This window comes from Notamacropus eugenii, chromosome 3 (assembly GCF_028372415.1).
Source record: "Notamacropus eugenii isolate mMacEug1 chromosome 3, mMacEug1.pri_v2, whole genome shotgun sequence".
Classification (NCBI taxonomy): domain Eukaryota; kingdom Metazoa; phylum Chordata; class Mammalia; order Diprotodontia; family Macropodidae; genus Notamacropus; species Notamacropus eugenii.
Genome location: NC_092874.1, coordinates 229475813 through 229499270, shown reverse-complemented (window position 1 = coordinate 229499270; position 23458 = coordinate 229475813). Strand labels below are relative to the sequence as shown.

Sequence of the window (23458 nt, the reverse complement as noted above, 5' to 3'; positions counted from 1 at the left end):
ATTAGTTTGAGTGCAATAATGTCCTACATGAAATCTTTACCAATCTTCCCTCCACCCAGTCATTAATATTGTCCTTGTGTTTTATGGAACTGTGTGCTATGGGTCTTGAGACCCCAAAAGTAATCAGTCAGAGACTTGTCTTAAGAAAGACAAAAAGTTTATTGCTTTCTCATGCAAAAGGGTACCCCCCCCCCTTATCTGGTGATGTAAATTACTCTTTTTTAGAGAGTTGAAGCACTGTATGTTGAAGTCTTTTGTGGATACTCACTTCTTTCTACTTATATCTTTATTATTCTGCATTGTTTAAAGTAAGAATAAAGTAAGAATAACTCCTTTGAGTCTATCTTTCCTTTAGAAAAGCATTTCTAGAACCTGTGTTAGCAGCTCTCCTGTGTGCTGGTCTTATACCTATACAGCAGCTGCTAGTAGCATTCCTACTACAGTGTCCCATTCTGACTCTATGATATTAATGTAGTCTATCATTCCTCCAGTTCCCAAGGAAAATAAGAAATTCTTCCTGTAGATAGCCTTCATCCAAGAATAAGCTGACTCCTCATTTAGACAGCAGATATTTGGAAAAATATTGAGGATGTCAACAGCCCAGTAGGCAGCAGGCTGATGAACTTTGTCCTTGTTTGTCTTACCAAACTCTAGAGCTGCAACTGATATTCTCCTGTTACTTTCCTTCCTTCCTGTCTCTTAGGACCACTTTCTCTTAGCCATCTCTTAATGACTTTGCTTCCAAAGTCACCAAAGAATGAAGTTCGTTAGTATCTTCAAAAATGTCTCCCCAGGGCACTTTTTGTTTCCTCACACAATTGCTACCCCAGTGCCAATCCTAAATAGAGCTGTTAAAACCTGAGTCATACTGATTAGTGTAGAACCTGCCAAGAATGAGTCCACAACCTGCTTGCTGAGGTTACCAGCATCATTCCTTCTGGAACACAAAATCCAGATATATTCTCACTCTCAAAGTCCCTTTTCATTCCAAGTGTACCTATTTACTCACTCAAGTAGGATTGTCTCTCAGTTTGATTTTATATCAGTGCCAGGAATAGATACAGTACAAATGTACACAAGGCAAGCATAAGAGTAGGTGATACACCTTTTTACTAAACCTCTTTGCGTTGCATTTCAAGTGTACTTCAAGTGAAGATAACCAGACTTTTTATAAGGTTCACAATAAATGTGGTTTCTTCCTCTGAATTCAGAGCAGAAAATATGTATGGATGCAAATTGTTGGAAGAAAACGTTGTATTGGGCATTGGTCTTTTGGATCATGGTGATACTGGAGTATGCAGCAAACTGGAGACATTGATAATTCCCTTAGAGCTCAGTATCTGACTGATTTCTGTAGTATTCATGTAAAGGGAAGATACAAGGACAACCCAGATGATTTTGTTTTCTAGCAAGAGCTATAGAGCAATAAGAGAGGTTGGCTGATCCTTCTTTCTGTTGGAGATACTTAAAGAACAGGACAATACAAAGAAGCCAAAAGGACCCTAGCTCCTGAGGCCGCTTTCCTGAAACCCTATTAGTCATCTAGGAAATGGTATTATGTCCATGGGATGGGGGTCTCTTCCAAAACTCTGAAAGGGAGTATTTTTATATCTGAAGGATGAAAATTAAATGATCCAGGAAGACAGGAGAATAGGTACAGATGGAATAGTGTTGAGAGAACTGGAGGAATACAGCAAGTAGGGGGATCCAGAGATTTTATATTCTTCTCTAGATATCAACTAAGAATAAAAATCATTCCCACAAGTCTCCTTTAAGTCCCTCTGAAAGGTCTTTTCCTCCTGAGTAGTGTAACCATATCAAAGGACTGACTCAGGTAGGTTGTTTTTAATATGAGAAAAGAGTTGTCTGAGTCACTGAGAGGCTCACACAGCCAGTATGTGTAAGGGAGTAGACTGGATGCCAGATCTCCATGACTCTGAGGCCAAATTTCTAGCCACCAATCCACACAAACTCTATATAAAGGTATAAGTGGGAGAGAAGATATTGATAAGCATTGGTAGAGAAAATTCCTCAATTGCATGTCCCTACACCAGTGAAAGCAAGGGTCCAATAAAAATTTATAAGAAAAAAATGTCAAAACCATTGATTATTTAAAATTAAATAAATAAATAGGAATAGGCTATTTTAGGAGCCATTGGATTATATTTCATTAGTAGTTTTCAAATGGAGAATAGATAGCCATTGTCTTGAAGAGTGCACTTATTGGATGGTCAGTTAAGCCCAAGTTGGAACAGATATCCTCTGAACTCTGACATTCTGTGGAAATTCTTAATGCAAAAGGTGAATGTAGAAACTACTTTTTTTCCATCATCTGTTGGCTTTAGTGTCCTTTTTGAAAACTTTAGCTTTTTACTTATTTTAATGTTTAAAAAACAAATTATCTTTATTTATGGTATTAAAATATAAAATATGTTGATTGCATACAATACTGTACTTATATTTTATGCAATTCTGAATTTCCAAACTTTTTCTGTGCCACCTGCTGGCCTTCATGTATGTCTTTTGTAGAGCTTCCTCAAAATAACCATTTAAGTTCTTATGCCAAAACCATGATATATCAAAACCATGATGAAGAAAGTTGTGATGTGGAAAGGGTAACTGTAAATAGATTTCTGACAAAGACAACTGCCTGAGGGGGAAGCAGGTAGATTCTCACTTAACTATAGCAGCAAAATCCTGAAATTTACAGTAGACTGAATAATAAGGAGAAAATACAGTGAGAAACATGACCTCTCCCTTCCAAAATTGCACAAGAGGGCAAAATAATAAGAAAGGAGGATCCTTCCAGTAAATGCAGGGCCAAATCCTCCCAGTAAAACCAGAACTGCTCAGGGAAACTTGTAGTCTGTTTCAGAGAGAAAACAGAGAGATCTCCTTAGTTTCAGAGCACTCAGTAATTCCTATGGTGATCAGAAAGCCACAGCAAGAGGAGGAGCATTGGGTCATATCTCTCAAACAAGGACATCCTAGGCCTAGAGCTCCTAGGGGCCAAGCACTCCACTGAGAGTGAACAGGATTTAGTTGGGGCCATTCACCCCAAGCCGACAGGTTTATCTGTCCAGCTCCTGAAGGAGCTTGCTGTGAGTAACGATGAGGCGGGAGGCAAAGATGTAAGGCAACTCCGTTTATTCAAACTAGCTCAGGCACTTAAATAGTATCATGTATACCTTAGCTACGTAAGCAGCACAAGCAAGATTAAACTAGTTTAAGCAAGTTCTGCTACTGCTTTCCAGCCACGTTTCAGGAAGTATCTGGTGGTGAACAGGGGCGGAACCTTCCTCCCAGCGCCATCTTGTTCATGCCTTACCAATCTCCCCTCAGATTACCTGAGCCGTGATTGGTGTACGCCGTCTAAGAGAACTGAGGGTTGGCAGTTCCCTTACATGAGAGGACCCTGAAGTTTCAGCACCTTGATCCACAAAGATATAGCAGAGCCTATTCCAGGAACCTATTACCCCCAGAGTGCTTTGCCCAACCTGGTACAAGCATTCCATCCAAACACAGAGCAGGGGACAGAATTGGGCCCTAGCACACAACCCCAGATCAAAAGATGAGGAATTTTTTTAAATGCACCAACCACTATCAAAATTTCTTAAAACTCTAACTCCATAACAACTGAAAGCAGAGATTAAAAGGAAAAATGGATTTTTTGCAAAGACTAGAAGAAAGGAAGCAAGATATTGAAAAGGAAAGAAATAAAATAAAAGCTCTAAAAGTCTTTTTGTTAAAAATAGTTTTAAGAAAATTTAGGAAGGGAATATTTATTTTAGATAAGGTAATGATAAGCCTTACCTGAAGAAATTAAAAAGAAATCAATGATTCCAACAAAGATCTGGATGTATTAGAATAATACAAAAATATTGACAATGTGACAGAAAATATAAAATATATACCTCAAAAAATACCACCCTAGGAGAAAAAACACCAACAGGTCAGGAAGAGATAATTTTAAAAATCACAAGACTCCCTGAAAACCATGATTCAGAAAAAAAAAATTAAGTCTGGACACAATATTTCAAAAAGAATCATAATAGAAAATTACCAGTTTTATCACATTAAAAAATAAAATAAAGCCAAAATGAAGACAGAAAAACTCCACCAATCACCTCTTGAAATAATTTCTCTGAAAGGAGAAGTCGAAGAATGTTATACCAAATATCCAAAGCTTCTGTGTCAAAAAGAAAGATAGTATAAGAATCCAGAAAGGAGCAAGTAAAGTATCAATAGACCACAATTAGGATTTTAAAAAAAAAGCCTGGTAGTAACTATTATAAAAGTGAGATACGATTTTGGAATATTCTAATGCAAAAACTAAAGCATACAGGCTTATAAACAATTATAACCTAAACTGAAAAGCTTGGTTGTTGGGTTATTGTTTTGTTTTTATTTTTCCCAATATTGGGAAAATTGACCTTTAGTGGAACAGGACTTCCAAGTCTTTCTGATGAAAAGACCAAAGTTGAATAGGAAATATTAAATCTGAAAAGAAAACAAGGAAACCTAAAAAAGTAGATTTATTTGAAAAAATGGGAAGGAACTATATGATAACATATTGCTAACATTGTAATAGAGAAGAAATGTGTCCTTTCACAAGCTGAATGTCTTCAAAGGATATTGAGGGAGTTAAATAAGAAAAATCATGGTGGGTAGATAGGGTCTATTCCAAGAGTGCTATGAGGGGAAACAGAAAGAAGGATAAAGGGGAAATAATAGCATAGAGAGGAGGTACAAGCATGTGAGGTTTACTGTTGTTCATTATTGGAATGGCTAAGAAAAGGATGCAAACATGGAGGGAAGAGTGAGGAAGCAGGCATTAGATTAACCTCAGTCTTATGTGAAATCGACAAAGGAGAGTTGAACATGCACACAGATACATAAGAATTTCATACAGAAATAAAATTTCCTCAACAAAAATTAAATGGGGTTAGAGAGGGAAAAGAAGGTACGAGAAAGAACACTAGAGAGCAGGCAATAACTGCAACCAAAATAAAATACATGATCCTAAAAAGAGAGCTAAAGAAAGAGCAGGGGACAAGAAAATAAGCAGAATCCACAACAACCTTCTTAGACAATTAGAAAATGGATGAAGAAACTGTATTATGTGAATTTAATGGAATATGGTTGCTATTTGAGGAGTAAAATGTGAAATCACTGATAAGGACTTTCAGGACCAATTATACCATACAAAACTCAAAGGAAATGGAGCTTATGAGAAGCCAACAGCAATATGATAGAATGGACTTACACGAACTTATTCCATTGCACTCCCAACCTGACTCCCAACTCTCCCACTCTTACCCCTGGTTGCTCTTCTTTTCACTTTCAGATCCAGTCAAGGTCACAATGAAAAACCTGCCCTCATTTAATGACTATCCTGCTGGGTCTGACAGAAACTCCCTAATTCCAGGTTGTACTTTCCTCTTTCTCTTTCTCACCTACATGTTTAGCATCATTGACAACCTGACCATCATCATGCTACCCCTGCTGGACTCCCTTCTCCAAACCCCTATGGATTTCTTCATTTGGAATATCTCCATCTTAGAAATCCTCTTCAAATCTGTTCTTATCCTCAGACTCCTGCATAGCATCTCTATGGGAAACAAAACCATTTGCTTTGTTAGCTCCATCACTTAGCACCTTTTTACAAAATTTCTGGGGGTCAACAAGTTTTACTTTCTGGCTGTCATGTCCTATGATCACTATATTGCCATCTGGAAACCCCTACATTATACAGCCACAACAAGCAACTGAGTCTGTGTCCTGGTCATCCTTTGCTCTTGGTTGGCTGGGTTCTTAATTTCTCTAACAGCAATTATCACGGCAAAACACCAAGACTTCTATTCAAACAATGTTAAAAACCATTAGTACTGTGATACTACTCCCATTATTAAGCTTTCCTGCTCAGACACAGGCCTTTTAGAACTAGTGGAATCTATCTTGGCAATCCTAACAGTTGTAATAGCCCTGGTGCTTATGATGCTCTCTTATATAAGAATCATTAGAACAATTCTCAGATTTTCTTCTGCTCAACAAAGTAAGAAAGCTTTTTCCACCTGTTCCTCCCATGATTGTCATCTCCCTCTCTTAAAGAAGCTGCATCTTAATGTACATTAAGCCCTAAGGAAATGATGATATTTCCTTCAGCAAGAAAGTGGTTGTGATCAATACCTCAATAAACCTTCTAACGAATCCCTTTATTTATACCCTGAGAAATAAGCCTTCAAAGTGATACAAGCCTTCAAAGAATTGGTTGAAAAGATTATGGATCATTGATGACACAAAGAATTCACAACTCCATGGAAAAACTGGGAGGAGGAAGAGTGCATACTACATATTACACAATTATCAGTGCCTTGGGGAGTTGATGCAGAAACTATATGGTGTGTGGAGCAGGGTAACCAGTATGGAGAAGGTCCTAGAAGTTTAGGCATTTGAGCATATCTTAAAATGACTGAGAAAGTATAATCCATGGAAAAGACAACAGTGAAAAACTTTGAAATATATAAAAGGTCTTCATGTGGAAGAGAATTAGCCTTGCTCCGTTTAACCATACCTATTGGACCAAAACACAAATATATTTAAGAAGATTTGAGTTCAATAACAGGAAGAATGTCCTAAGAACTCCATCTGTCCAAAACCATAATGGGATACGTCAGGGGGGAAGATTTGCCCATTATTCAAGGATATTACAGAAAGAATTTTTGCTTCAGGAAGAGATTAGAGTAGTTGACCCCTGACTTGGCTTCCAACTCTGAGAGGTCATGATTTCATTGCTTTTTTAATTTTTCATTCTCTTCTGATTCTTTCATTCCAGTGATGCCCACACTCGATTGGCTCCTTCCCATCTTCCTCCAGACATGCTCAATTCTCCTTTATCCTGATGAAGAAAACAGCCTTCCCTTAATTCTCTTACCACTTCCCTTCATTCCTCTCCACTAAATTTCGATAGGAAAGGCTGAAAATTTTCGTGGATCCATTTTATATTCTACAAGCTTGTTGAAGATATTCATTGTTAGACACAAAAGAAATCATAGAAAGAGGAAAAGTTCTTACATGTTCAAAAATATTTATAGCAGCTCTTTTTGTGGTGACAAAAAAGCTGGAAAACAAGATGTCCAACACTTGCGGAACACCTGAATATATTCTGACGTAACTAGAGGGAGTACTATTGTGCTGTAAGAAATAAATAAATAATTTCCAAAAGAAATGCAAATACTTAAATGAACTGATGCAGAATGAAATTAGCAATACTAGAAAAATAATTTATTTTATAACATCAAAATTATGTAAGTGAACAATTTTGAGGACTTTTATAAACTTATGGAGAGTGAGAACAGCAACAAGAGAACAATACTTACGAAAACAACACTGCAAAAATGATTAATATACACAAAAAGAAAAATATAAAAATTGTAAGAACTATTATCAATACAACAAACATTCATGGTTCCATAGGCTATTGACATATGCCATCCATTACTGAGGATTGATTGATTTAGAGTAGAGAACTGGATATAAATATAGATATACACATACATACATAAGCACATTTCTTGCATTTTCATGGAAATTTTTTTTTTTTGCTTGACTATATTTGTGACAAGAATCTTATACTTCAATTTTGACTGGATGAAGGGTGGTAGTGAGAGAGTGTAGATTCTGTAAATTTTTATAGCAAGATGCAAGGGGGAGTGTTACATATGTGAAATGTTACAGCACTTTCAGATGAAGTCACTTCTTAACTCCTTTATTTTGCCACAAGAGACCTCTAGCAACATGGGAGTGATCTGTAAATTTACATGACATAAAAACAAGGTACATGAATAAAATTTTTAAAAATTGCCTAAAAATAAATTCCAACAAAAAAATTCAATATTTACTTCCTCCATTTCCCAATTTTGTATGAACTGCTCCATATCTTGCAATCTATCTCTGCTGCAACCTCATGCCCCTTCAAGGTAACTAATTCTTAAATGCCAGATTCAATGACTTTTTCCACTCCTCATCTAACTTCTTCACCTATCTTTAGCATCTAGCAGTGATGAGAATCCCTGCCTTCTTGTTATATCTCTTACTCAGTTTCTGTGGAGCTATTCTTTCTCAATTTTCTACAAATTTATTATTCTTTAAATATTTGACAAAATTCCCTTGTAAATCTATGTGGCACCTGAATTTTTCTTCCTTCTTTGGAACTTAGTTTCTGGATTATTTAATTTCCTTTTCAAAAATTGCATCATTCAGATTCTTTATTGCGTTAGAACTGTTAGTCCGATTTTTAAAATACTTTTGAGTCTTCTTCCATTTCATTTATCAGTTTTTTCCTTTCCTCTTTTTGTTGTGAATTCTGATTTCTTTTAATTTTTGGTATCACATTTTGGATCAAATGAACTGATTTGTTTATCATTTTTTCCCCAAAATTTAAGAGATTTATATGTCAAATCAGTGACCATTTTTGCTTTGGTTTTGTTTATCTCTGTTTTTTAAATTGTCTCCTGTGTTTATAGTGCATTCCACTTTCACCTTTTACTCTCAGAATCCTTTTTTTTTCCCTTCAGTTCAGCACAAGTACTCCTGGGAATCTTCTTCAGTATGTTTCCACTGTCTTTCTTGTTTATGCTTTTTCCTTCATCAGATTGGGTTGCATTATCTTTACGTATGTATATGTATGTATGTGCGTACATATACATGTGGGGCCATCTCCAGTCATCCTGATGAATATCTGGCCACTGAAACCAGATGGCTCCAGAGGGGAAATGAGGCTGGTGACCTTTCACAGCCCTCACTCACCCAAAACAAAGTCAAGTGCAAGTCATGTCATCATTTCTCTGATCGCGTAGTCTTTTGGCAAAAAGGATGAACACAACCTGTCAACCCCTTTTTGATTTTTTTGCTGTTGCTCCCTAGGTGAAGATTAGCCAGATAACATACTGTGACCTTCTGTCTGTCTGTCTGTCTGTCTGTCTGTCTGTCTGTCTCTCTCTCTCTCTCTCTCTCTCTCTCTCTCTCTCTCTCTCTCCCCCCCTCTCTCTTGTCTCTTCTCTCTCTCCTATTTTCGCTCTCTGTTTCTGTCTTTTTCTCTCTGTCTCTTTCTCTCCCTCTCTCTATCTAGAACACTACATTTCTAGAAATCACAAGTAAAAATTGCCAACATCTATTAGATTCAGAAGACAAAGGGAAAATTGAAACGATTAACCAATCACTTTTTGAAAGAAAAGTCAAAATGAAAAATTGTTTTCATAATCAATTTCAGAGCTTCCACATCAAAGAAAAATATTACAAGCAACTAGGTGTTCAATTACTTAGGAAGCATAAACAGCACCATACAAGACTTTACACCTTGTGATATAAGTGATAGACTATCTTTGGGATATAGTATTCAAAAAGGGCAAAAGATATAGGCTTACAGCCAATAATCAGTCACCATGAAAAAGCTGCATATTATTTTACATGAGAAAAATAGATATTTAGTGGATTAGATGATTTTTATATATTCTTAATCAAAAAGCAAGAAATATATAGAAACACTGAAATGCAAAAACAAAAATCAAGAGAAATATAGAAAGATACATGCATTGAACAATTAGAAGGGGCTGACAGATGATGTCGGGTCACCATTGTCATGGAGGTAAAATAAGTGATACCACATAATGTTCATATTCTGAAAATTGAGTCAATCAGAGATGAGCAGCTAGGTGGTGCAGTGGATAGAGGAGCAGTGCAGGAGTTGGGAGGACCTGAGTTCAAATCTCACCTCAGACACTTGATACTCACCAGCTGTGTGACCTTGGGCAAGTCACTTAACCCCAATTGCCTCATCCTGGGTCATCACCAATCATCCTGATGAATATCTGGTCACTGGATTCAGATGGCTCTGAAGGAGAAGTGAGACTGGTGACCTGCACAGCCCTCCCTCACACAAAACAAAGTCAAGTGCAAGTCATGTCATTATTTCTCTGATGGCATGGTGTTCTTCGGCAATGAAGGATGAACACACAATCATAGATAATTTAAGAATGACAGGACTCCCTGAAAATTGTTCAAGCAGCAAGGTCAGAAGGAAGCCTTGACAGCAATGAGAGTAATGTGATACCTCAGGTTCTAATTTAAATGTTTCTACTCAGCTCTGGTCATTGGTTTAATCCTCAATACTCTGGAACAACTGAACCTCAAAGATATTTTTAGCATATTTTACATGAAAACTAATCCAGTCTAAGAGAACATCCTGGAATAGAGGACAAAGCTCAGGGCTTGAAGTAACCAAGATCTGGGCTGAAATTACATCTCACTGGCCTCTAAGCTTAGACCTATAAATCTATGGTGTAATATTCCTGTTGTGGCTCAGATGATTCTGTGACAGAGCATTATTTTGTAGCTAACTGATAAAGGTCTTCCAGAGTACTACTTAAATTATCATAATGACATTATTGACATCTCTGACATCAGGGATGCTAGAAGCCTGGTACAGAAATGACTAGATAAAGAACTTACTGCAAAAAAAAAAAATAGAAAGAATACAAAACAAGACAGCAAGTAATGTAATATCACCCCAAAGGATTGATTGAATATGGAGGAGAATAAAAACCCAAAATTTCAGGTTTTTACTATCTACCTTCTTAATTCACTTTTTAAAAGGATGAATCTTTAAAATCTACTCCAGGTGGTACATAGTACCAGATCTTGGCAGTATATAGTGGGTCTCATGTTTAAAGCACTGGTGGTGAACAGGAGCAACACTAGGAATATTAGGGCCACAATTCGGAAGATGACTCTTTTGACATTGTCATCAATTTTCATGATGGTTCAAAGTCATCTGAAGTAAGGAAACTAAGAGAACGTTTATCCTCTTGCAGGCATCATGGCCCAATGAAAAGGTCAATCTGGAGAACCATCTTGTACAAATATTCACCAGCCAACTAACCTCAAGGACATTATAGAGGGCAGTGGTCATAATATCAAATCCTTGTCTCTTTAGAAGGCTCTCCTAAGGGAGTATCCCTCTTCTTCCATGGGGGGTTCTACACTGGATTTGACTAGAAGGATTTTTAGGAGTCTGACTGTTGTCAATAACTTACATGCAATGGAGCTCTTCAATCAATAATGGAACTATGTTCTTGTATAACTGTTTAAAATTTGAGTATCTATATATAAAATCCTAAAAAATAGGATTTTATTCCATTAATTTGAAATATAGTGATCACGTTAATTGAGAACAATTTAAAACAAAGAAGAGCAAAATACTTTTTCTCTATAACATGTAAGGAATATACTTACACATCTAGATTACTAACGGCAATAACGTTTCTCTGTGGTTTTCATGATGCAAGTTCCTGACAGCAATCTAACATGAACTGGAATTCTCTACTATTCGGATCCAGATATTGGATCAGGGTTCTTATAAAACTGTTTTGGATATAGGCATCTGGGTTCTTGGTAACTAGATTTCATATCATAACAAATAGAACTACTTCATTATTAAGAACACTAAAAAAATGAAGAAAATTCATTATTCTTTAGACTGCATATTAAAAGCCTTCAATCTTGAACCTAAATTCTTGATCTTGATCCTAAAAATTTTAAATAGCCCTGTAGTGAAACAGAAATGGAAGCAGAAATCAGGTACACTCATTGATCACACTATATGTACTAAAGACAAATTTGGTCCAGTTTGGTTTCCTTTGGGAACTCTGGGGAAAGAAAGGCTATATCCAGATTTCTAGCAACATAGCTCAGTTGCTGAAAATTACAGTGGATTTCCCCTCTGCTATTGGAAACAATCTAAATAGAATTAGAAATCTTCAGTGAATATTGGATGAATGTCATTATATAACAGTTGGATTTAAATATCTTGATCCCCATCTTTTTTAGGTTCATTGTATTTCCTTGCAATATAACCAGACTATTAATTCAGAAGAAAGGAAAAAATACATTAAACTACTTAGTCTTTAGAACATATACTGTAAGCAGTGATAGTATCAGATTTTTAATTTTATAAGGATAACCAATTTTTTTTTAATTTCTCCTGCAAGATACAGGATCACTATAACTGGAACTTTATATGAACTGGAGCTCTCTGCTGGTTACTGGGTAACATGAAATAATGGAAATAGCATGCTATTTGGAGTTAAAAGATCTGAGTTCAAATCCCAACTTATTTACACCCTAACAATAATTGGGTAATAAAATATCCAGCTGATTGACCTAACTGATAATGAGAAGGTAGGCACACATCAGCGTGAGAAGTATAAAGCAATATATACTAGTTGTAAATAACCTGATCAATTGTTACAACAAAAAATGATGACATGAAATAGTTGTGGGAAATTTTGAATAGAGGGATGAAATCAAAAGGCAATAAAATTCTCAGGCTAATGGGTCGATAGATAAAAGTAACAAAAAATACAGGAAAGTACTAAATATTTTAAAGAAAAGATGGCACACTGAAAGCTTACTGTCCATGATGGTTTTATATTGCTATATTGTGTTGTATTTTGTTTCTGTATATTCTCCTCTCCATCTTTTAGTATACTGCCCCAAAATTGAGATATTCGTTTTGTTCTAAATGTTCAAGACAATTTTATGACACTTTTTTGGCCACTCTGTTAACATTCAATCACTAATACAAGCAACATACTTCACTTTGACAGTTTCAGGTGGGACCCTTTTCAAGAAATATAAAGGAAAATGAATTGCTGATCACACCCGACTAATTTCAAATGAGTAAAAATGCAATAAATTTCACTTGATCACGAGCTTAGGAAATTAACTAGAATAGCCCTCAGAAAACAGACCAAATTACTCATGTGGACCATATTCAAAACCTTTTTGCTGTGGTGTAAACTGCCAGAGTTTAGTTTCACTGTTATTATATGGGGAGCTCCTTTCCATTCCAGCCTATGAGGCACTTGTTACCACATAGTCCATAGACCTGATGCAACCTAAATATAGCTTGAATGTCAAGTTGAATCAGGACTATGTATATTCAAGATGACATTAAGTATGTCACTGAAGAGTAAGGGAAGTAAGAGGAAGTGTTAAAGGGGAAAAAAGAGTGAAGAATGATAGGATGAAAATAGAAGGGGAAACATGATTGTAGTTTTTCCATCCTTCCCCTCAGAAAGAAATCTTCAGGAGAAATATTCCTTTTCATGGAGAAGAAATATATTGCTCCAACCTGAGAACACCATAGTGTACTAGATGCAGTACTGCATCTAGTGTGGATCCAGAGGATCTGGAGTGAAGTCACTTATTGGCTTCCCGTGTATGCTTGGGTAAGTCACTTAAAATCCTGGCTTGAGTTTACTCATCTCAAAACCTTGGGGTATGGACTGAATAGATCATTATGTCCCACTGTTACCTCTAAATACTATGAAACTAGTGTAGAATAGTAGGAAACAACACATACAGAATGTCTCTCTCTACCTCTATCTCTCTGTCTCTCTGTCTCTCTGTCTCTCTGTCTCTCTGTCTCTCTGTCTCTCTCTCTCTCTCTCTCTCTCTCTCTCACACACACACACACACACACACACACACACACACACACACACACACACACACACACACAAACCTTGTGCAAAGTCATTGTTAATCTTAACAGAAATAGCAAGTCTATAAATATTGATGGAGATATAGTCCAAAGCAGAATTCAGAACCCTGTCCCTCTTGCTCCTCTTGCTAGACTCCAAGCTCCTCTGGATACTTTCCTGATGCCTTCCTTTCTCCTTATCAGCACCCTTTTGTCTTAGCCACCTGTTTATTAGTTTGCTTCTAAAACTGCCAAAGAAGGAAGTTCATTAGTATCTTCACAATGAGTTCCCCAGGGCACCTTTTGTTTGTTCATTCAGTTGATCCCACAGTGACTGTCCTGAACAGAAAGGAATAAAACCTGAAACATTGTGATTAGTGTACAACCTGCCAAGAAGTCCATGTGCAGCCTGTAAAGGTTATCACTATCATTATTTCTGGAATTCACAATCAGAAGCATTCTAACCTCCAAAGTTCCCTTTCTTTTCTTCTAACTCTACCTATTTGCCAGTAACACTGACTTTCAGTTCAATTTTGTATCAACTCTAGGTACAGATATGGTACAAATACCCACAAAGGGGGCACGGGAATAGGTGTGGTTATAGGTATTCCCTTACTAGTAATCCTTTGAAAAATGGAGGTTTTTTTCCAGGAGAGAACATGACAGGACCTTTTAAAGGCCTCAGGGATGTCACTTTCTTCACCACTGCATAAACTCTCAGCTCTGACCTACCTTTCAAGATACTGAGGATTTAGCAAAGTCTATGAAGTTGTCTGGATTATCAGGAGTGTAAGTATACCTCCAAATCCCCACCACCACTATATCAGATATATCATATATCACTATTTGTGACAGTAGAGAAGTTCTATGTAGATGTGAATTCCTGGAATATCATTACATATACTAAATATCATATCAAGTATGTCATTGCTCTGTGAATGAATTGGGGTCTGAGACCTCACACATGTGAGAAGCCTTAAGAAGCAAGGGCAGAGAAAACCTGGGTCTAGAGAATAACTGGACAAATGTAGAAAATTTCCATAGCTTTCCTTTAGAGAAGTCTTCAAGAGAGCAATTCCCTGTCAGGGAGGGAAAACACACTGCCCCTACCTGAGAACACATGAATACTGCCCTGGATGTGGGCTCAGAAAATTTGTGTTCAGTAGGTAGGTACATAGATAGCTATCTCATATATGTATTTATACATGTATGTGTGTATGAATACTCATGTGCACATACATACACACATATATACATATAAAAGGAAACATTCCCTGAGACTTGACATTTTCCAGGAACAATTTGGTTCCTGATTTGGATGCAAATATTTGAGCAGTGTTCGGGATACTAGCAGCCGAAGAGGAAGATGCCTCCTAAACTCTTTCTTTCTTCCTTCTATCACCAGATTCTAGAAGCTTAACCAATGCTCTCCTGACATGTTCTTTCCCTACTTCTCCAAAGCATTCCCTCTTAGCCACCTGATGACAGTTTTGTTTTCAAACTTCTCTATGAAATATTTTCATTACTACCTTCACAATAAATCCCCAGAAGACATTTTGTTTGTCCACTCAATTGATCCCCCAGTGCCTGTCCTGAACAGAACTGAGAAACCTGAGTCACTGTAGTTAATATAGAACCTGCCAAGACAGTTTAGAGAATGCTTGCAGAGGTCATCACCATCATTCCTTCTGGAACACACAGAGATCAGATATATTCTAACCTATATAGTCCCTTTCTTTCCTTCTAATTATGCCTCTTTGCTCACCTGAATAATGTTGACTCTCAGTTCGATTTTGTATTGATGCCAGGAAGAGAGATGATGCAAACATCCACAAGGCTGGCATGAGGCAAAGTGAGATTGTACCTATTGCCTTTCTACTAAACTTCTATAAATACGAATTCTTCTTGGAGGGAAGATAACAGGTACATTGAGGGAGTCAGAGAAAACATATTTTCTTCCTATGGTTATTGAACAGAAAAAGTGTGTGAATGCATTTCCTAGATGGAAAGGCTATATTGGGAATTGGACTGATGGGTCTGAAGTTTGCAGAAAAGTAGAAACATCCATTACTCCTTGAGAGTCCTAGAGTATCTGACCATTGTCATCCGTATTCATGTACAGATGTGCAGCAGAGACACTCCAAATGTCCTTCTTTTCTAACTAGTGCTAGAGCGGTAAGAAGTAGCTGAATCATCCTGTGCTCTAGGGATACTTCAGGAACAAGAGATTAGGGAGATGCTAAAAGAATCCTGGCTCCATGAGATAGGCATCATCTCAGACTCTGAAGGGGACTCCATTTGTATCTGAGACATAAAATTCAGATGATTTTCGGAACTGTGACAATAAATGTGAATGGTGTTGAGAGAGCTGAAGGAACTGAGGGAGGTGAAGAAAGGGGATTCAGAGGCTAAAGCATACTTTCTCCAAGATCATTAAAATAACTGAAAGCAAAAATAAAATCTACTTCTAGAAATCTCCTTTGGGTCACTTTGAAAGGTTTCCTCATATTCAGTAGGATAACAAAATCAGAGGGCAAACCAAGTGAACATTGCAATGAAGCAAATTTGTATTTCAAATGAGGAAAAGAGTTCCTTGGGCCACTGAAACATTAAGGTACTTGCCTCAAGTCATATAGTCAATATTTATCAAAGAGCAGATTAGAATAAAAATCTTGAAGACTCAGAAACCAACTCTCTGGCTGTTACCCCATACAGCTTCTCCAAGGATCTAAGTGCCAGAGAATGTGCTGATTTGTAATGGTACAAGTTCCTCACCAAGATTTCCCTACACCAACAGAACCAAAGATCTGGCCAATTAAAAATTTAAGAAAAATTTCTGAAACATTATAGCTATGCAAAAAAACAATGGACTACCTTGGAAGGCAAGGGCAATTACATGGAACAGTGTATAGAGCACCAGGCCTGAAGTCAAGAAGACTAATCTTCCTGAGTTCAAATCTGGCCTCAGACACTTACTAGCTGTGTCACCCTAGGCAAGTCACTTCACCCTGTTTGCCTCAGTTTCCTCATCTAAAAAGTGAGCTGGAGAAGGAAATGACAAACCACTCATTTCTTTGCCAAGAAAATCCCAAATGGGGTCACAACTGAACTGCAACCTTGAAAGGCATTGGATTCCATCACATTAGAAATATTTAAAAGGACATTATTTGGGAGAAGTTTTTTAGAAGATACTCTTGGCTAAGCAAAGGATAGACTAAATTATTCTGAGGCCCCTTCCAAATCTGAAGTTCTCTGGAAACTCTGAATCAAACTGGAAAACCAAGAAACAGCTGCAGATCATTTTCATTCATTTATCATTAAACTTCAAATATCCTCAAGTTCCAATATATATTATCCTTTAGTGCTGGGATGCCCATTCCCCAGAATCCTTACACATAGAGAGAGTAACATGTAGAGCTTGCTGTAAACTCTCTCAACGAAATAGCTGGGGAATTAGAAGCAAACACATGTATCCTTTTTTTGGTGCTTTGTGGGTCTATTTCACCTCTGATGACACAGTGAATAGAGTGCTAGGCCTGAAATAAGAAATACTCATCTTCTTGAGTTCAAATTTTCCCTCAGGCACTTAACTAGCTGTGTGATCCTGGGCAAATCACTTAACCCTTTCATCTCAGGTCCTTATCTATAAAATGATCTGAAGAAGGAAATGTCAACTCACTCTAGTATATTTGCCAAGAAAACTCCCCATGGGATCACAAAGAGTCAAAAAGGACTGAAAAATGACTGAACAACAATAAATGGCTATTAGAACCAGGACGCAAAGTGAAGATATACCCCAATTACATCCTGAAAATAGAAAGGGAAAAGTGCTTGGTATGTCATAAGCAAAATCTATAGCTTCAATATTAATGTCTAAATATCTCAGTCTATATAAATAAATATTTAGGTCTATGTACCTAGATCTAGATATTTAGACATACAGACAGACAGATAGATATAGATAGATAGATAGATAGATAGATAGATAGATAGATAGATAGATAGATAAACAGACACACTATAAGCAGTTCAAAAACCAACAGACCACAATCAGGATCAAAAAACACTGGCAGCTATAATTTAAAACATGACAGGGGTCCTTACAATGTTATATTTCAAAAAGCAAAATATATAGACTTACAACTAAGTAAAACTTACCATACCTAAGTTACATACCAAAGTAAGTGTAACTCTACAGAACTGGAAAATACATCTTTGATAGAATAAAGGACATTCAAATACCTCTGATAAATGTAACAGAGCTAAATTGGAACTTTAAAGTACAAACCTAGAAATGTAAATTTATTTAAGTAATTAGGAGGTATAGGGTGATATATAGCCAGGAATTCCATAGAAATGATACAAGTGCCTCTTAAAAACTAAATGTCTCCAAAGCATATCCAATATCCAAAGGATATGGAGAGAGTTAAATAAGAAAAACAGAGGTCAGGAGAGTAGATTTGTTATTTTTTTAAGAGTTTTTAAAAAATGAAAAAGAAGGATAGATCAAAGAAAAATGTTAGTTTGTAGAGGAGCAACAAGCAGCAGAAGTTGTTATTTCTCATTAACAGGGAGCACGAAAAGAAGAATACGCAACGTGGAGGAAAGGATGGAGAAAAGTTACATTCATCTCATTCATCTGAAATGAATAAAGGAGGTAAGACAATTGAAATTATTCTATTTTGCAACTGAATGTATTCTGTACCTCCGCTGGCATTTTTGTATACTTTACAAGCCATATTTCTTTCTCTCTGAGTGAACTTAAGAAAATTCAGAAATTCAGCTTTCCTTTATGATTTAATTAATCTAAAAAGTTTGGTTTTCCTAATAATCACTGTTCTATTCTTGTGTTAAGGAAATCTATTATCCTTGAAAGGATGCAGGTTGAAATTAGAGAGGAAATCTCTGAAACATTGGCTGTCCTACAAGAAAGTCTAATGTGTTATCACTGTGATGGAAACTAACAATGAAGGAGGACACCACCAATGAGCTTTTCATAGTGACAGGATGAAAGGACAACTTAGCTGCTAGACCTATATTCCAAACACATCATATTGTTTTGCCACCTAGGAGGCTTTGTAAAATTTGTCTTTGCATTTTTGTCAAAGATATTGCCTTGTAGCTTTTGGATTCTCTTCCTATTGTCTGCAAAAATGGTCTATCTGCCTTGTGTAGGGTCTTTTTGATTGCTGACAAACTAAAGACCACTTTTTTGGTAATTGCTAGCTTTGCCAATACATTGAATGTGCTCAGAATTTTGTGATTCACTTTACTTTAATTTTGATTGAAACAGAGGGCTGAACACAAGCACATAAATATACACTGCAAGAATTGCGTGTAAAAATATTCCAATCTCAACAGGGAAACAAGCCAGGCATTGAGAGGGAGAATAATCCTGAGGAGAGAAGAGCTGCAAACTTCCTCAGTGTAAAGCAGGGAGTACAGGAGTGCAGAAAAAAAATAAAATCACAGAATGAGTATCCAGAGGGTACCTAAGTCTACCTCATACGCAATTGGAGATTGGCTGAACAAATTGTGGTATATGAATGGAATGGAATATTATTTCTCTATGAGGGGTGAAATACCAAAACCCTGATAAGGACTTTTGGGACAAGTCATACACAGAGTCAACATGAGAGGTAGAAGAAACCTTCACAACATGATTCCCTTGGATCTCACAGCCTGACCCCTACCCCTCTCATCTTTATACCTGATTGCTCTTTTCACTTTCAGATCCAGTTAAGGTCACAATGAAAAACCTCACCACACTGACTCACTTCATCCTGCTGGGTCTGACAGATGCTCCTGAATTCCAGGTTGCACTTTTCCTCTTTCTCTTTCTTACCTACACATTCAGTGTCATTGGAAATCTGACCATCATCTCACTCACCCTGCTGGACTCTCACCTCCAAACCCCCATGTATTTCTTCCTTTGAAATTTCTCCATCTTAGAAATTTTCTTCACATCTGTTTTCATTCCAAGACTCTTGTACGGTATTTCAATAGGGAACAAAACCATTAGCTTTGTTGCCTGCTTCACTCAACATTTTTTTGCTATATTTCTGGGGCCCACTGAGTTTTACCTCCTGACTGCATGTCCTATGATTGCTATGTGCCCATCTGCAAGCCCTTACATTACACAATCATCATGAGCAGCAGAGTCTGTGTCCTGCTTGTTCTTTGCTCTTGGTTGGCTGGGTTGCTGACTTCCCTCCCAGTGGTATTAATGGCAAATCACCTAAACTTCTGCTCATCCAAAGTCATAAATCATTATTACTGTGGTACAACTCCCCTTCTGAAACTCTCCTGCTCAGATACCAGCCTAACAGAACTGGTTGATTCATTCTTAGCTGTGCTGACACTTGTGATAACCCTAGTGCTTGTGATGCTCTCTTACACAAACGTCATTAGGAGGATTCTCAAATTTCCTTCTAGTCAACAAAGGAAAAAAGCTTTTTCCACCTGTTCCTCCCACATGATTGTCCTCTCTCTCTCCTTTGGAAATTGCATCATCATGGAGATCAAGCCCTCAGCAAAGGATGATGCCACCTTCAACAAGGGGGTAGCTGTGCTCAACAGCTCCATAAGCCCTCTGTTGAATCCCATTGTCTATACTCTGAGAAACAAGCAGGTGATACAAGCCTTCAAGGACTTAGTCCAAAAGATTATAAGTCATTGATGAGATGAAGAATTTAAGCCTGCTTGGATACCTAGGGGGAAGGGAGAAATCATGCATGAAATAAATGAAGTACTAAAAAGTACTGCCTTAGATTGGCTGCAAGGGTTTTGATGGGTTAACTGGAGCGTCCATCTAGAAGAGCATTATCAGGTTGGGGAAGGGTCTAGAAATCTGGTCATCTGAAGATAGCTTTAAATTATTGGGAATGTATAACTCATAGAAAAAAGACAACAAAATATGTGATCATTGCCTTCAACTATGTAACGGGTTATCATATGGAAGAGTAATTATCCTTACTCTTCTTGACCCCAGACATTACCTCTTGGACCAGGAAAGAAACAGATTTCAATAGATATTAGTTCAAAAATAGGAAGAACATTCTAAGAACTAAAGTAGTACAAAACCAGAATGAGCTGTTTCATGAGGGAAGATTTGTCCATTTCCCAGGAAAGAATTTGTGCTTCAAGGAGAGGCTGGATTACTAGATAATAATTACATCATTTCAAGTCCTCATAAATCATCTGTGCTCTCAGTAGCCTCTGTCCCTTTGGGGGACAAGACGGTGAAATAAAAATTCCTCCTCAACCCTCCATTTGAGTAAAGCTCAGATGCCCATCAACAACACCCCCATTTATGGCTCCCCTTTGTCTGTTGTCTTACCCAATTAGATTACAAAGTCCTTGAGAGCACGGGGTATTTTTATTTTATTTACATCCTCAGCAATCATTACAGTGCCTGACACATGGTATGCTCTTAATAAATATTTGCTTTATTGTGTTGTCTTGAATATGTTACTGTAGACTGATGACCCCTGGCTTCATATTCAACTCTGAAAGTCTATGATTTCAGTTTTGTCTTTTTTTAACTCTTTTTTGATACTCTCAGTCCAATGATACCGGAAACTGACTGGTGCCTTCCCTTCTTGCTTCATACATGCTCAATTCTCCTCACTCCTAAGAAAGAAAGAAAACCTTTCCTTCTGTTAATGTCTTACATCTGCTAAATTTCTAGGAGAAACAATACTGATATCTCTGAAGGTTTGCTTGCAAGACAGCTGAAGTGATTAACTGTTATTATGATGTTATTATGTGTTTTTCTAAATCAACATATGGCCTCAGGGATCCTTATACATGATTAGTGGTACCTATTTCTATTTGAGTTTGTCACCACTATTAAAGAGGTAGTGCTAAGGAGAGAAATAACAGTAGCATATACATATAAAACATATATGTACATGCATACTTGGATGTATAGAACTTTACATACACATCTATATATATGCAAGTGTTTACTTACATATACCACTATATATAAGTGTATATATAAAATACAGTTGTGTATAAATACATATTTTCTACATACAATATACACAAATGTATATACTCAGATTATGTGTGTGTGTGTGTGTGTGTGTGTGTGTGTGTGTGTAAAATTTAGGAATCATCTGCGAAAGCCCTTCAATTACATCTTTTGGATGTGAAGAGTCCACTAAGGGAAACTATAGAGTGGAATGAAGAAAATGGAATGAAAGAAAGTTCAGAACCATTGGACAAGAAATGAAGTGGTGGGACAGAAAATAGATAATGATAACAGCAAAGGATCTTGACAAGGAATAGGCAAGACAGAAAGAGAAAAAAAACAGAAGAGTATGGTATCATGAAAACCCACGGAAGAGCGAGTCTCTGCAGGAAGGATTACTCAACAGTGTAAAATACGAGACAAAACTCCAAAGGAATAAAAAATGAGAATGTTCCTTTAATTTAACCATTAAAAGATAGTAATTGACCTTGGAGAGACTCATTTCAGTTGAAAGGTGTTATGGGAAAAAAATACCAAGTGATCAAGAAGAAAGAGGAAAAAGAAAAAATGAAGGGAATGTTGTAAACATATTTTTTTGTGGGAGTTAGACTGCAGAAAGAGAAGATATTAGGATGATGGCATTATAAGAAAGGGTATTGTATCCATAGGATGGGTGTCTATTTCCAAACTCTGAAGTATTTATATCTGAAGGATAAAAATTCAGATGATCAAGGAAGCCAGGTGAATAGCTACAGATGGGATAGGGTTGAGAGAGTTGGAAGAATAGGGCAAGTAGTGGGATCCAGAGATTTTACACTCTTCTCTAGATATCAACTAACAATAAAAATCACTCTCACAAGTCGTCCTTTCATCCCCTGAAAGATCAATTCCCACTAAGTAGTGTAACCATATCAAAGGGTTCACTCAAGTAGGTTGTTTTTAATATGAGGAAAGAGTTGTCTGAGTCACTAAGAGGCTCACACAGCAACTATGTGTAAGGGGGTAGATTGGAACCCAGATCTTCATGACTCTGAAGCCAAATCTCCAGCCATTGAGCCCTGAAGACTCTATAAGGGTATAAATTGTAGAGGAGATATTGATTAGCACTAGGAGAGAAAATTCTTCAATGGCACTTCCCTTCAAATGTGAAAGTAAAGGTCTAGAAAAAATTTATAAGAAAAAGTGTCCTAACCATTGACCATACAAAAATAAATAAATAGGAATGGGCTGTTTTAGGAGGTATTGAGTCCCAGCTCATTAGAAGTTTTCAAGTGGAGAACAGATGACCATTATCTTGGAGAGTTTGCTCATTGGATCCTCAGTTAAGTCCAAGTTGGAGTAGATATCCTCTGAGATTCCTCTGAACTCTGACATTCTCTGGCAATTCTTAATGCAACAGTTAAACGAAGACACAGCTTTTTTGTTCATCATCTGTTGGCTTTAGTGTTCTTTTTGCAAATTTTAACTTTTTACTTATTTTAACTTTGAAAAAGAAATTGTGAATTTCATAATCCTGGTATTCAGTTACTTTACAGTCATAGCATATGGTTCCACTGTTTATCCTTCTTTCCTTCCTCCTCCCTATTATAGATAGGATGATTTATCCAAGACCACACAGGTAGTACTCTTTCTGGGGGAAGACAGTGACAAAAGAAGCATGGTATAATTAGAATCCAAGGAACTGGATTCACATTCTATCTCTAATACTGATAACGTGTATGACTTAGAATAAGCCACTTAACCATGCTGGGCCTCAGTTTTATCATCTATAAAATGAAGGGTCACCTTCTAGCTCTAGATCTGAGATTAGACTATGATAGTGTAAAAAAATCCTTGATTATCAGAGCATACAAGGAACATTCAAGCATGAAAAGGAGACCTTCCTTGTCTCCTTATTTGCTGAGAAAGGTGATAGTGACTTTAAAGCTTTCAAATTA

The 23458-nt window shown here is 37.0% G+C and overlaps 1 protein-coding gene and 2 pseudogenes across 2 annotated transcripts in view; all 3 read left to right on the top strand.

Moving 5' to 3' along the window:
- The window catches only part of LOC140534196 (olfactory receptor 2AP1-like), a 55773-nt gene that overhangs the window by 13168 nt on the left and 19147 nt on the right, over nt 1-23458 (top strand). Inside the window, exons 2-5 of one of the 2 annotated variants that reach the window (XR_011977212.1) lie at nt 13136-13289; nt 14195-14332; nt 18115-18200; nt 21660-22085. The gene's annotated coding sequence lies outside the window, so the exon portion shown is untranslated. Of the gene's footprint in view, nt 1-13135; nt 13290-14194; nt 14333-18114; nt 18201-21659; nt 22086-23458 lie in introns of those variants that run through there. The other variant, XM_072654940.1, reaches the window with a different exon arrangement.
- Nucleotides 5365-6294, top strand: LOC140531418 (olfactory receptor 6C4-like; annotated as a pseudogene).
- Nucleotides 19294-20222, top strand: LOC140531417 (olfactory receptor 2AP1-like; annotated as a pseudogene).